Source organism: Hypanus sabinus, chromosome 4 (assembly GCF_030144855.1).
Source record: "Hypanus sabinus isolate sHypSab1 chromosome 4, sHypSab1.hap1, whole genome shotgun sequence".
NCBI lineage: Eukaryota > Metazoa > Chordata > Chondrichthyes > Myliobatiformes > Dasyatidae > Hypanus > Hypanus sabinus.
The window spans coordinates 11713899-11726910 of NC_082709.1; the positions used below are offsets into that span (position 1 = coordinate 11713899).

The 13012-nt window shown below is 42.4% G+C and overlaps 1 protein-coding gene across 14 annotated transcripts in view; it reads left to right on the top strand.

The window, feature by feature from the left end:
* Positions 1-897: 897 nt before the first annotated feature.
* The window catches only part of csrnp3 (cysteine-serine-rich nuclear protein 3), a 214395-nt gene continuing 202280 nt past the window's right edge, over positions 898-13012 (top strand). For 12 of the 14 annotated variants that reach the window (XM_059966403.1, XM_059966404.1, XM_059966406.1 and 9 more), the window contains exon 1: positions 898-1204. The gene's annotated coding sequence lies outside the window, so the exon portion shown is untranslated. Of the gene's footprint in view, positions 1205-2563; positions 2873-13012 lie in introns of those variants that run through there. The other 2 variants (XM_059966411.1, XM_059966415.1) reach the window with 1 other exon arrangement.

The window sequence follows — 13012 nt, forward strand, 5'->3', positions numbered from 1 at the left end:
TCTGATTGTAGGCCTAGAAGAGGAAGTCGAGAGAACACACACCAGTCCTCATTGAGGGGTCAGTGCTGGAAAGGCTGAGCAGCTTAAAGATCCTCAGCATCAACATCTCAGTAGATCTTTGTAAGACCCATTGCATCAATGCAATTGCAAAGAAGGCACACCAGTGGCCCTACTGCACTGGGGGTTTGAGGAGACTTGGCATGTCACCGAAATGAAGGAAATGTCTGCAGATGTACAGTGGGGAGCATTCTGACAGGTGGCATCACGTCTTGGAATGGAAGCTCCAATGTGTTGTAGCAAAATAAACTGCTGGGGGTTGTAAAGCTAGCCAGTTCCATCCACCCATCCACCCCCACCACTGAGGGCATCTTCAGCATCCATCATTAAAGACCCTCACCATCAAAGGATATGTCCTCTTTTCATAACTACCATCATGATGGAGGTACAGGAGCCCAAAGGCCCACATTTAACGTTTTGAGAACAGATTCTTCCCTCCACCACCAGATTTGTGAATGGTCCATGAGCCCGGGAACAATACATTTGTTGAACTTTTTCTGTGACTAACAGTTATTTTCATGTTTACATTGTCCTACTGACGCAAGACAATAAATTTTATAACATATTATCAGTGGTAATAAACCTGATTCGCAAATACGAAGAAAACTGGCCAGTGGTCTCATAATAATTTCATTGTATGTTGCAGTAAAACGGTGCCCTTTCAGTGATTTCGAGGTGCTGCATGCTGTATCTGCAGAGCCTTTTCTCCCGCTCGTTCCACAGCCCAGCAACTAAAGCACAGTACTCATGTGAACTAAGTGCTCCTATATAGTTCATCCGAGGCTGTCCTGATTGGCTCTCGGTGAGTCACGTTGCAGCGTACTGCTGTTCTACCGATGCAGAGTCGCTCCATTGTTTCGATTGAGAGGCGGAAGATCTTTCCTATTTCCAGCTGGGATTATTGTGTCAGTGTGTAGCTGCCTCCCTTCATGTGCACGCCACGCCGCCAAGTCCGTAAGAACAAGGGACGAAAAAATTGCAGCTGTCACGTCTTGCAAACTAATGCTTTTGCACATTAAAAAAAAGGAAGGCAAAGATCGATGTGAAAAGCAGAGCAGCCTCGGGCTTGCCTGTACGTCGTGACCAAGCTCCCGTTCAACATTTGATCTTCAGGATTTTCTTCAAGGGGAGGGGAAGACAGCAAAAAGTACGTAATGTCGACTAGATAGAGTCAGACTTTTATCTTTTACTAATGTTTTAAATTTGTGGGGGGGGGGGGGGTTGATGCTATTTAAATATTAAAGAGGAGGAAGATTATTTATCCAGGGCTGCGTTGTTGCTGGTGACTCCTGAACGATTTGTCAACCTGGGCATCTGGTGCCAATGAAAGTAACCATTGAAACTCGGAGGTTTTAGTATATGAATCATTGGCAAGTGTGTCAAGCAGTTGTGGACGGAGGCATCAATTCACCAAGTGATAGTGAAAGGAGTCAAATTAGCTTCATCGTTATAAACTTGCTTCCAAAAAAAAAGATCGAAGTTAAGTGATTTTAATTGGAGGGATGAAAGTTGAAGGCAAGGGAATTGAATGAGTGTTCCAGTGGTCGGTTTTCTCCCCAGAAGCTTTAATGTGCATTTTGTATTTAATTGCTAGGTATTTTCGCGTTACAAGTGCACGAGTTTGGAACGTATTTGCTTTGACATTGTTTTATAGCGAACAGTCGGCAGGATGTTAAAGCGCAAGATGTTTAAGGCGTTTTGTTTTAAGTGCGCCTGCAGTCGGCTCGCAGGCTCCGCTTCCCGGAATTAGGCAGCCTCGGCTTCACTTGCCGTCTAACCTGCAGACTGGAGCCGCATATTCTGGGAATAACGCAGCTTTATTTCAGTGCTGCAGCAGTATAATTAGGAGGGCGGTTTTATTTTTTCTCTCTCTCTTTCTCTGCAGTACATTTTCCTCAGTCCTGTGAAAGCATAACAAGATTACCAATAGAACTGTATCTAGCTTGAAATTATCTTCTGTAATACCGAAGGCTTTAAAATTATGGCCCTTGCTTTTCTAAATGGACTGTTTAAAAAGCCGTACTGTGGGCCATAGGGTTATTCCCATTGCCTATACACTCTCTGCATTCTGTCAATGCTGTGGCAGAATAAACTAATTGGAACTTGTATGATACGTTGTTTACACTTGAATAAGTAACCCCCATTATTTTACATCATTGATTTAAAACAAAGGATAAACGATTCATAAACAGTTTCACGGCTACTGTTCTTTAAGAATCAGATGAACAGAAAAGTGGCAGCTAATAGTTTGGAGAGTATTTTTTCATAATGAGAAGCACACAGTGTTTTTGCAAGTGCTTGATTGTCCTCTGAGCTGGCATGAGCTTTTGACTCGTGTTGCAACTTTGTTAATCAGTGGCTTCTTATGCCAAGATGAGGCCACCCTCAGGGGAGAGGGGCACCACCTTGTATTGGGTCAGGGCACCCTCCAAACTGACGACATGAATATAAATTTCTCCTTCCAGTAAACAAAATCCTCCCCTCCCCTTCTTCTAATCCCCACTCTGACTTTCACCTCTGCCTGTCACCTTCCTCTGAGTTCCCTCCTCTTCCCCTTTCTCCTATAGTCCGCTCTCCTCCCCTATCAGATTCCTTCTCCACCAGCCCTTGACCTTTCCCACCCACCTGGTTTCACCTATCACCTTCCAGCTAGCCTTTCCCCCACACCCACCTTTTTATTCTGGCATCTTTCCCCTCCCCCCTCCGTTTTGAAGAAGGGTCCCGGCCTAGAATGTCGACTCTTTACTCATTTCCATAGAGGCTGCCTTAACTGACCGGTTCCTCCAGCATTTTGTGTGTGTTGCCTGTTGATCGGGTATGTAAGCACACTCATTGTTTCTGCCACTCTTATGGTCCATGACCAATATATGTCAGCTTCAGTGTTAAAATTTGGTGTTTTTTTTCTGGAAGTATATTTTAACATTAACATAAAATATTTTAAAAACACACATGGAATGTGGAAGGACCTATAGAACTGAAACATCTACAGAAATGAATCAACAGTTGATTTTTCAGGCTGAGACCCTTCTTCAGGTTATGGTGGGCTATGGTCCAGGCGCAGGTCGATGGGAGCAGGCAGTTTAAATCGTTTCAGCATATACTAGATGGGCCAAAGGGCCTGTTGCTGTGCTGTACTTTTCTATCACTCTATGCTGCCTGGTCTGCTGAGTTTCTCCAGTATTGTACGTGTGTCTGTGTGTTGCTTTGGATTTGCAGAATCTGCAGACTTTCTCGTGTTTATTAAATATTTTAGAGTAGCTCAAATGATAATTATTTTGAGATCATTCATGCTAACATTACCTTTAGAGTGATTGATCTGATAAAAATGCATTGCAGCAAAGTATGGATTCAAAATGTAATTTAATTGCTTTCCAGTCACTTGAGTGCAATGTTGTTAAGTTGGCCTTTAAACTGAGTGCATGAGGGCAATTTGTTTGTTGACTTCTATTCTACCAGTAAAGGAAAAGTGCTTACTGCTTTCTTTCAATAATGAAAAGAGATCAGGAACTGAAACTTACAAAAAATTGAAGTCTTGAGTCACCATTTTAATATTTGTCCTGCTAAAGGGTCTTGGCCTGAAATGTCAACTGTACTCTTTTCCATAGACACTGCCTGGCCTGCCGAGTTCCTTCAGCATTTTGTGTGTGTTTGCTTGGATTTCCGGCGTCCGCAATTTTCTTCTTGTTTGTGATCTTAATATTTGTCATTGTTTGGAAAAACTTTATTGCTTACTCTTCCTTCTGCTGTTCTCAGATGTTTGGAGTAAAATTGTGCACGAACAAGACAGGTTTGGAGAGATTTGGGGCAAATGTGGGCAAGTGCCTACATGGTGTATGAGTCTGACTTCCAAAATGTTGGAGGAACTCACCAAGTCAGGCAGAGCAGGATTAAATAGTTGACTATATGGCACCTGCTTGCTCTTGATATTGTACTGCCCTGGCTTGCATATCTAGTCAGCTAGGATGCAATGTCCTGACCATTGGAGGCCTTCTTGGCCCAAAATGCCAACCGTTTAGTGCACTCCACAGATACTCCCTGACTTGTTGAGTTCATACAGCATTCTGTGTGTGCTTGCTCAAGATTTCCAGCATCTGCAGAATCTCCTGTGTTTATGACTCTAATTATTAGTTAGTGAGGTGGCTTTTTTTTGCATCATTTTGTTGCTGCTTATTCCAATGTAAATTTGTATTGTGCACTTTTTACATGAAGCTGATATACTATTAGTGATCATAGTAAGCAATTAATTGTGATGTATTAATGTACTGGAGAAGGAAAACACTGATCTCAAACCGCTACTGCCTTCAGACTATATGGGGCTGGAGTCCCTATGTTGAATTCAATGCTGACTGGCAACTCCTGTATTGTTGCTGGTGCTGAACTGTATCAGTCTCTGCCATTCCTTTGAATTCATCAGATGTGTGGAGAGGGGGATCTTGCTACAATGGCACCTGCTTGCTCTCCATATTGTACTGCCCTGGCTTGCATATCTGGACAGCTAGGATGCAATGTCCTTACCTCAAATTAATGTACTAGTGTAACTTCAGTAATAACTGACAAGGTGTGGTCTATTTATTTGTAGAAACTCGAGTATCAGACTTGGGACAAACCTTTATAAATATAAAGGTTTATTACGTGAAGTTCATGGACAATATCGTAGCACCACAGGTAGACACTTACACTTTTCACACTTTACAGCAGGGTTTCCCAACCTGGAGTCAATGGACCCTTTGCTTAATGGTATTGGTGCATGGCTTAAAAAAGGCTGGGAACCCCTATTTCACAGTCATACTTTTTAGATCAGAGGTTCCTAACCTGGGGTCCCCCCTTGCTGAATGATATTGATCCATTGCATATAAATAGGTTGGGAACCCCTGTTGTAGGTTGTTCTGTTCTACCTTCAAATTGTGCTTTACTGTCCTTTAGAACATTACTTCACATAAGATACATCTTATAATCTTTATAAATTCTATACTCTTTAATACAAGCCTTCATCATGAAGTATTGGTTATCTGAACATCTGTCATCTTTTAGACTCAGAAACTAATGAAAACTTGTGTTTCTAGGTTAAACCGAGGACTTGTATATGCTATTGCAGGTACCGATCTCCAAGTTTGTATGAATTTGTGAGAGAGTTTTGAAGTCAACATAATCATAACATCATGATCAGGTTGCATGCGATCACTCTGGAGATTTCCAGCGAAGCTCTGCAGGTCATTAATCTTAAGTCGAATAAAAATGGATCCCTTGATTTTAGTGCCGACCACCTAACAGTTGAGTTGCAAATGTATTTTCCAAAATTGTGTTTAGTTCAGAAGGTTGAATAGGTAGTTTTGCTCTTGTAGAAGTTCCAAAGCATTCCTTTCCATGACCTCTGCATTCCTATTTTGCCCCTGCCTCTTAAAAGCTCAAATGTTGCCTGCTGCCTGATGTTATTGTTCTTATGCCAATGGCCCTTTTAACAGTAAAGGTTGATACTTTGACCTTGTGTCTTCTTGGTTGTGGTGTTCACCGCAGTATATTAGGTTTCTGGTACTCTACAGTTGACAATGTGCTAATGAGAAATAAGAATCTTTTTGATTAACATTGGTATAGGAATTTTATGAATGAAATAAATTGAGATTTTTTTCTCAATTGTCTATGGTAGTGTAGTGCTTAACATGGTGCTCTACAGTACCAGTGACCCAGGTTCAATTCCCGATGTTGCCTGCAGGGAATTTTGTATGTTCTCCCTGTGACCATGTAGGTTTCCTCTGGGTGCTTTGGTTTCCTTCTAAAGTCCAAAGAAGTATGGGTTAGTAGGTTAATTTGTCATTGCAAACTGTCCCGTGATTAGGCTAGGGGTTAAACTGGGGAGTTGCTGGGCAGTGCAGCTTGAAGGCTGGAGGGGCCTGTCTTTTCTGTATCTCAATAACCAATAAACAAAGAATAAAATCTGCCTCATTTTCAGACACTTTCCCCACTTATTATAGGGAACCTAGGAGGTGGAGAGAGTGGCAGGGTGGAGATGTGTCCCTACCAAACGAGGTCCTTCTGTCCGCTAGCATGCAGGTCACCCATGGGCAAAGTGCAGTACTTGCTTAGCCTCCCACCCCCCCACCCCCCCACCAAACCAGTCAGGGTCATGTGAAGCCATGTGAGCAGGTGATGGATGGTAGAATGAGCTGCTGGTGCATATCACAAATCCTGGTTATATGACCACTGACGCCAGGCAGACAATCACTATAGAATATTGATGGTGCCTGGGATCACCCATCTTGTAATGTTCCTACCCAGAAGGAAGCAATAGCAAACCACTTCCGTAGAAAAATTTGTCAGAACAATCATAATCATGGAAATACCATGATTGCCCACATCATGTGACATAGCCTGTTATGAATGGGTGAAGGAGGTGGAGAGGCAAATATGGAGGTAAAGGGACAATGGACAAGCAAAGAAGATGCTTCTGGTTATCTATTGTACAATTTAACAGAAAGCACATCTTACTTACTGCCCATTATGCTGCTGGCCTCCATCTCTGGCAGGATTCATGGCTTTCTTCATCATGTCAATAGCTTCCTCTTGGTTTTCACCTGTCAGTCATACAAGTGCCATGTGGAGACTCAGGAATACAGTCACAATCAGAAGGATTCTTCATTGCTGCTTCCTTAACAATTTTGTTTTACTAGTCAGCGTTGTTGGCCCTGATCTGAACCCTTGAACCTGGGGGACCTGTTGGCCACTTTTAGTCTGGCCTCTACCCGTTGACCTGTTTAGCATGGGTGACCCTACCAAGAGCCAAAGAAACAAACCCTGACTTCAGCCAGCGTAGTTCTCTGGGTCACTGAGGCATGCGCGCCTCTGAGCCATAACAAGGTTGTCTTCCTCTTGGCGACACGTCACTGCCTAAACATTGGACCAAGTTGTGTGTGTGCTTTATATGCAAAAATGGCCGTAAAGCCATTTTGCGCAGATCTGACCACACTAGCCATAATTTCCAGCTGTTTAGTCGCCATCTGGAAATTAGTGGACATTTCTCAGCTCAATTCAACTTGCCAGGCTTGGCATTTCCCGGCATTGGATTCTGATTTATTGACAGTATCTGGTGTGTGGCAACTGTTTCCATGTTCTTCAAAAGTGGTTGCTGTCAAAACACCAACTTGCAGCCAGGAGAATTCATAAAAGAATCATGAGCAAGTCCCATAGCAGAGAGATGTGATTTTAATAGTCACCCAATAGCTGCATCATTACTTTGCTCTTTGGATTCCACCAACCCCGGAATGCTGTGTGCCCCGTAAGAAGTAAGCCAGCCAACATTGCTGTTATGGCTCCTTGTGCACCCAGCCTTTAGGTAAGATTGTAGTCAATATGATAAGCCTCAATTTCCATGTCCCTGAGTGTTTACCGTAACCCTTTGACATTCTTATAGAACAAAAATCTGTTTATTTCAGGCTTGAGTATATTCAATGATTCAGTCTCTGCCACTATCTAGAGTAGAGAACTCTAAAGTTTACTAATTCTGTGAGAAGAAATTTCTTTCCCTGATCTTCCCCTCCCCCACCCTGCCTAGTAGTTTCTCTCAAAGCCATAGAAGCCTTTTCTGCAGATCGTGAGAAGTTCTTAAAGCTCTAACAATGCTCCTAAACACAGTGGAAAAGACATGGCTGTTAAAGTACGAACCTACAAGCAAATGACTTTGGGAACTATACACAATTTATGAATTTCACATTAATGTTATAACCTGGGAAAATATACATGGTTATTAAAAGAGACAAAAACAGAGAGATCAGTGGGGTGCCTAAGCACAATTTGTTGGCAGTGACAGGAAGTTTGAGAAAGTGATTCCAAATGAAATGTAAGTGGCATTGAGAGGTAAAGCAAGGAAGTCATGATAAGCTATTAGAGTTGAGACAGAGCTGTGCAGCACAGAAAACAGGCCCCTTAGTACAACTCATTCATACTGACTGTGATCATCATCTATAATAGAGTCAGAGAGAAGTACAGCACTGAAACAGGCCGTTTGCTCCATCCAGTCCATGCCAAGCCATTTAAACTGCCTATTCCCATCAATCTGCACCTGGACCATCACCCTCCATACCCCTCCAATCCATGTACCTATTCAAACTTCTCTTGAACATTGAAATCAAAATCGCACACACCACTTACATGGTCAGCTCACTCTCACAACCCTCTGAGTGAAGAAGTTTCCCCTTGTGTTCCCCTTAAATATTTTGCTCTTAACCCATGACCTTTGGTTGTAGTCTTACGCAACCTCAGTGGAAAAAGCCTACTTGCATTTACCTTATCTATAACCCTTCATAATTTTTTATACCTCCATTAAATCTTCCCTCAATCTTCTATGTTCTAGGGAATAATGTTCCAACCTATAAAATCTTTCCTTATAACTCTGGTCGTCCGATCCCAGCAACATCCTTGTAAATTTTCACTCTACTCTTTCAATCTTATTTACACATTTCCAGTACGTAGGTGACTAAAACTGCACACTGTACTCAAAATTAGGCCTCAACATCTTATACAATTTCAATATAACATTCCATCTCTGTACAGTACTTAAATCTATGAAGGCTAATGTACAAAAAGCGGCCTTTATGATCCTACCTACCTGTGACACCTCTTTCAATGAATTATGGACCTGTGTTCCCAGATCCCTTGGTTCAACTGCTCTCCTTAATGCCTTACCACTCACTATGTAAGACCTACCCTGGTTGGTCCTCCCAAAGTACAACGCCTTTCACATTTAATCCCATTTGCCTGCAATAAGCCCTTGTCCCCATACTCCTCCCCCGTCCAAATGTCTTTGGAATGTAATTGTTTCTGCCTCCATCACCCTCTCTTTGGGAAAATTTGTTTCTCAGGTCTTCTTTAAATTTCTTCCCTCTCATCGTAAACCTATACCCTTTAGTTTTTGGACTTCCCTAACCTGGGTGAGGAAGCACTCAATAACTATCTTATCTAAACCCCTCATAACCTTATAAATATCGATAAGGTTCACACCCCCCCCACTATCTTTCTACATTCCAGTGAGAACAATCCCAGCCTATCCAATCTCTCCTTGTAACTAAAACCCTCCATTCCAGACAAAATACTTGTGCATCTTTTCTGCACGTTGCTACCACATCTTTAGTAGATAGGCAAGCAGAGGTACAGTGTACGCAATATTCCAAGTGCAGTCTAAACTAAGTTTTGTCTAGCTACAACAGTGGGTTGGCCATTGTGACCGATGGCAGCAGGAAACCTGTGCGTGACAGTTTTTTTTTTAAGTGGAAAAGCCATTGCACTGAGATAGTTCCACTCCCTCGACCTCCTAAGTCCAGGTGGTATAAACCAGGATTGCAAACTGCTGTCTTCCTTGGTTGTGGTGGATGACCATGGCATCTTCTGTTCTTGCCAAGCCCTTCGCTGTCCATGGAGCGTTGCGGTACTGCCAACCTGGGCATCAGATCTCACTGCAGATCTCATCCGCCCATTCCGCTGGAGCTGAAACTGACATCCCAAGTGTGACATTCATTGCTTCGGCTTTTGAAGACATGCATTGCAAATGCCGCCTTCATTTCCCTTCTGACAGTCGTTGGTTCAGACACTGCGGAAATGATTCCAGGAAAGAGTGACTTAAATTACAGGGATAGATTGGAAAAGTTGGAGTTAGTTTCTTGAAACAATTAGGCTTGTGAAAATTTAAAACAATGAAGAGGAGAGACAGAATGGACATGGAGAAATTGTTCCCATCTGCAAAGGAGTCAAGTTCAAAGTAAGCTTATTATCTAAGGATATATATGTCACTGTGTACAGCCCTGAGATTTATGTTCTTATGGGCATACTCAATAAATCCATAGAATAATATCCATAACAGGATCATTGAAAGGCTGCACCAACTTGGACATTCAACCAGTGTGCAGAAGACAACAAACTGCAAATAAAAAGAAAGATAAAGTAATAATAAATAAATAAATAAATAAATAAATAAATAAGCAATAAATATGAACGAGATGAATAGTCCTTGAAAGTGAGTACATTGTTTGTGGGAACATTTCAGTGATGGGACAAGTGAAGTTATCCCCTTTGGTTCAAGAACCTGATGTAATAACTATTACTGAACCCAGTGTTGTGAGTCCTGAGGCTCCTGTGCCTTCTTCCTGATAGCAACAGTGAGGCCTGAGTAATGGGGTTCTCTGATGATGGATGCTCCTTTCATGCAACAGTGTTTCATGTAGATGTGCTCAATGGTGGGAAGTGTTTTATCCATGGTAGACAATGATTTATCCACTACTTTCTGTAAGATTTTCCATTCAAGGGCGTTGGCATTTCCATACCAGGCTGTGATGCAGCCAGTCAATATACACTCCACCACACATCTATAAACATCGATCAGAGTTTTGGACGTCATGCCAAATCTTCGCCAACAATGAAGAAGAGGTGCTGCCGTGTTTTCATAATTGCGCTTGTGTGCTGGGCCCAGGACAGATCCTCTGAAATAATAATTTGGAAGTGCTAAGAATCTGGGTTAGGAATGACTGGTGAAGAGAATAAAGGCAAAAGAGTTACAGATCATGGAAGGAGGCCCTTTGAACCAACTCAGATATGCCTTAACTCTTTCCCTTTCACCTTAGACCTTTGCCCTCTAGTTTTAAACTTAACTACTCTGCAAAGATACTGTGATCATTTACCTTGTCTTTTCTTCTCCTGATTTTGTATATCTCAATAAGTTATCCCTCAGCTTCCTAAGCTCCAGGGAAAAATGCCCCAGCTTATCCTTATTGGCTTGGGCGCTTGGCTTCAAGTGGAGCATAGGCCACAACCTCCCATCTCATCGTCCTCTGAAGTCGATGGTATGGTTGGAGTTCATCAATGTTTCTATAATCCATTGTATCCACTGGGCAGGAGATTGGCCTACACAGCTTCATGAGACCCCTGTTGGCCGGCCTTACCCGTTTCCACCGCTCATGACGGGGATGTAGGGTTGGACTTGGCAAAAGCCTGTAACATCCTTGCTTATAACTCGAGTACTCCCCTCCGGTCCTATCTTCATAAGTCATTCCTGAACTCTTTCCAACCTAGTGACGTCTTTCCTATAGTCAGGTAACCAGAGCTGCACAGAGTACTCCAAGAGTCCAAGTACTCCTGATCTTCTCTTCAAAGAAGAAAATGAATAGGTTTATGAGACACTGTGCTGGCTATTACTAATCAATTCTTGCCTTTGATATTACTAATCAATCCTGCCTTTCAGAATCCATTCCACTAAACTCCCACGCTGGTTTATTTTTGCAGCCCTTTTTCAACAAAGGCATGGCAATGGCACCTTCCAATCTACTTCTTCCTCATCCATGGCTAATGGTACAGACCAGATATCTGTATCAGGGCACCAGTAATTTCTTCCTTAGTTTCCCTCAATCTTTTAGGATACACTTGGTCAGGACCAGGGGATTTATCCACCCTTGTGTGCTTTAAGATGTCATGAGGAAACTAATTTGGCATTTGGTGGGTAGTTGTTCAGGTGAGTCCATTAGTGACATTCAAACACGATGTGAATGAGTATATAGAATATAGAACAGTACATGCTGTGTATGGAAAGAAAGAATTTGCAGGGCTATGGGGAAATGGCATGGGAACAAGATGAATTGCTTTCACAAATTCAGCATGGAATGAGCCAAATAGTTTCCTTCAGTACTGTGACCGTTCTGAGATTTCCTCCAATTTCTCCATTTTCACTTGCAGCGACCTGATTGGATGTAAGAACTGCATTCAGTGCATTCTTGGCATACCAAGGAAGGGTGAAATTGCAATTTTGCAGGGACATGTATCCATCCACATATTTACTAACACAGAGGTTAATACTCTGTTAAACTGCTTGCTTTTGATAAAATATGATCTCTGTCCCAGCTAAGAACCGATTGAGGGCACGTGGAAGTGAAAACAACAAACCAGGAAGGTGGTAGCTGATTGGGTACCTCAAATCCTGGTCAGTAGTCGTCATTGTCATTACATGTTGTGTCATATAACGGGGGTGATCATGGTCTTTCCATGACCATGACTGTTCTTGGCAAATTTTTCAACAGAAGTGGTCTGCCATTGTCTTCTTCTGGGCAGTGCCTTTAGAAGACAGGTGACCCCAGCTATTATCAACACTCCTCAGAGATTGTCTGCCTGGCATCACTGGTCCCATAACTAGGACTTGTAATATGCACTAGCTACTCATATGACAGCCCACCACCTGCTTCCATGGCTTCGTGTGACCCTGATCAGGGGCTAAGCAAGTGCTACACCTTGCCCAAGGGTGACCCGCAGGCCAGCGGAGGGAAGGAGTGGTTTGCACCTCCTTTGGTAGAGACGTATCTTCACCCCACCATCCAGTAGTGGAGAGCTGGAGTTCAGAGACATCAAAAGTATGGGAAACAAAACACAAGAGGCAGAGTTATGTAGCTGAGGAAAATGCCACAGGGAGGGCACTTCGTGTCATAAGTCCAATGAAGAGGGATTTAAGGTTAAAGCCAGCAAGAGGCTTTCCAATGAGGATAGGAATTTATTTCTGGGTAAACCATGGACCAATATGGAATACAGAGTGACAGGCAATCTCAAGTTCAGCTGGGTTGGGATACCGATAGGTGAATTCTGAATGAATGAGATTTTAGGAGTGGAAGATGACGGGGGTGTGTGTATGTGCCTCTGTTGAGGCAGTCAGGTCATTATCAGGGTCAAATGCCAGAATACAGTCAGTTAAGCTGGTGAACTTATAAAGTTTACAAATAACAAAATATTACTAATTATTTAATAAGTTTGTATCCTATATTTGCATTGTATGTTTATAGATGTGATTGCCTGCAGATTTTAGTCTGTTGAAGTTGTCATCACTCTGGCTTTGTGATGTTTTGGAAGTGAGTATAACAATGCTCCTCTTAACACTGAAGGATTTAAATGTTTGATATTGTGTACTGTCTATTGCCATTAACCTTTTTGTAGTAAG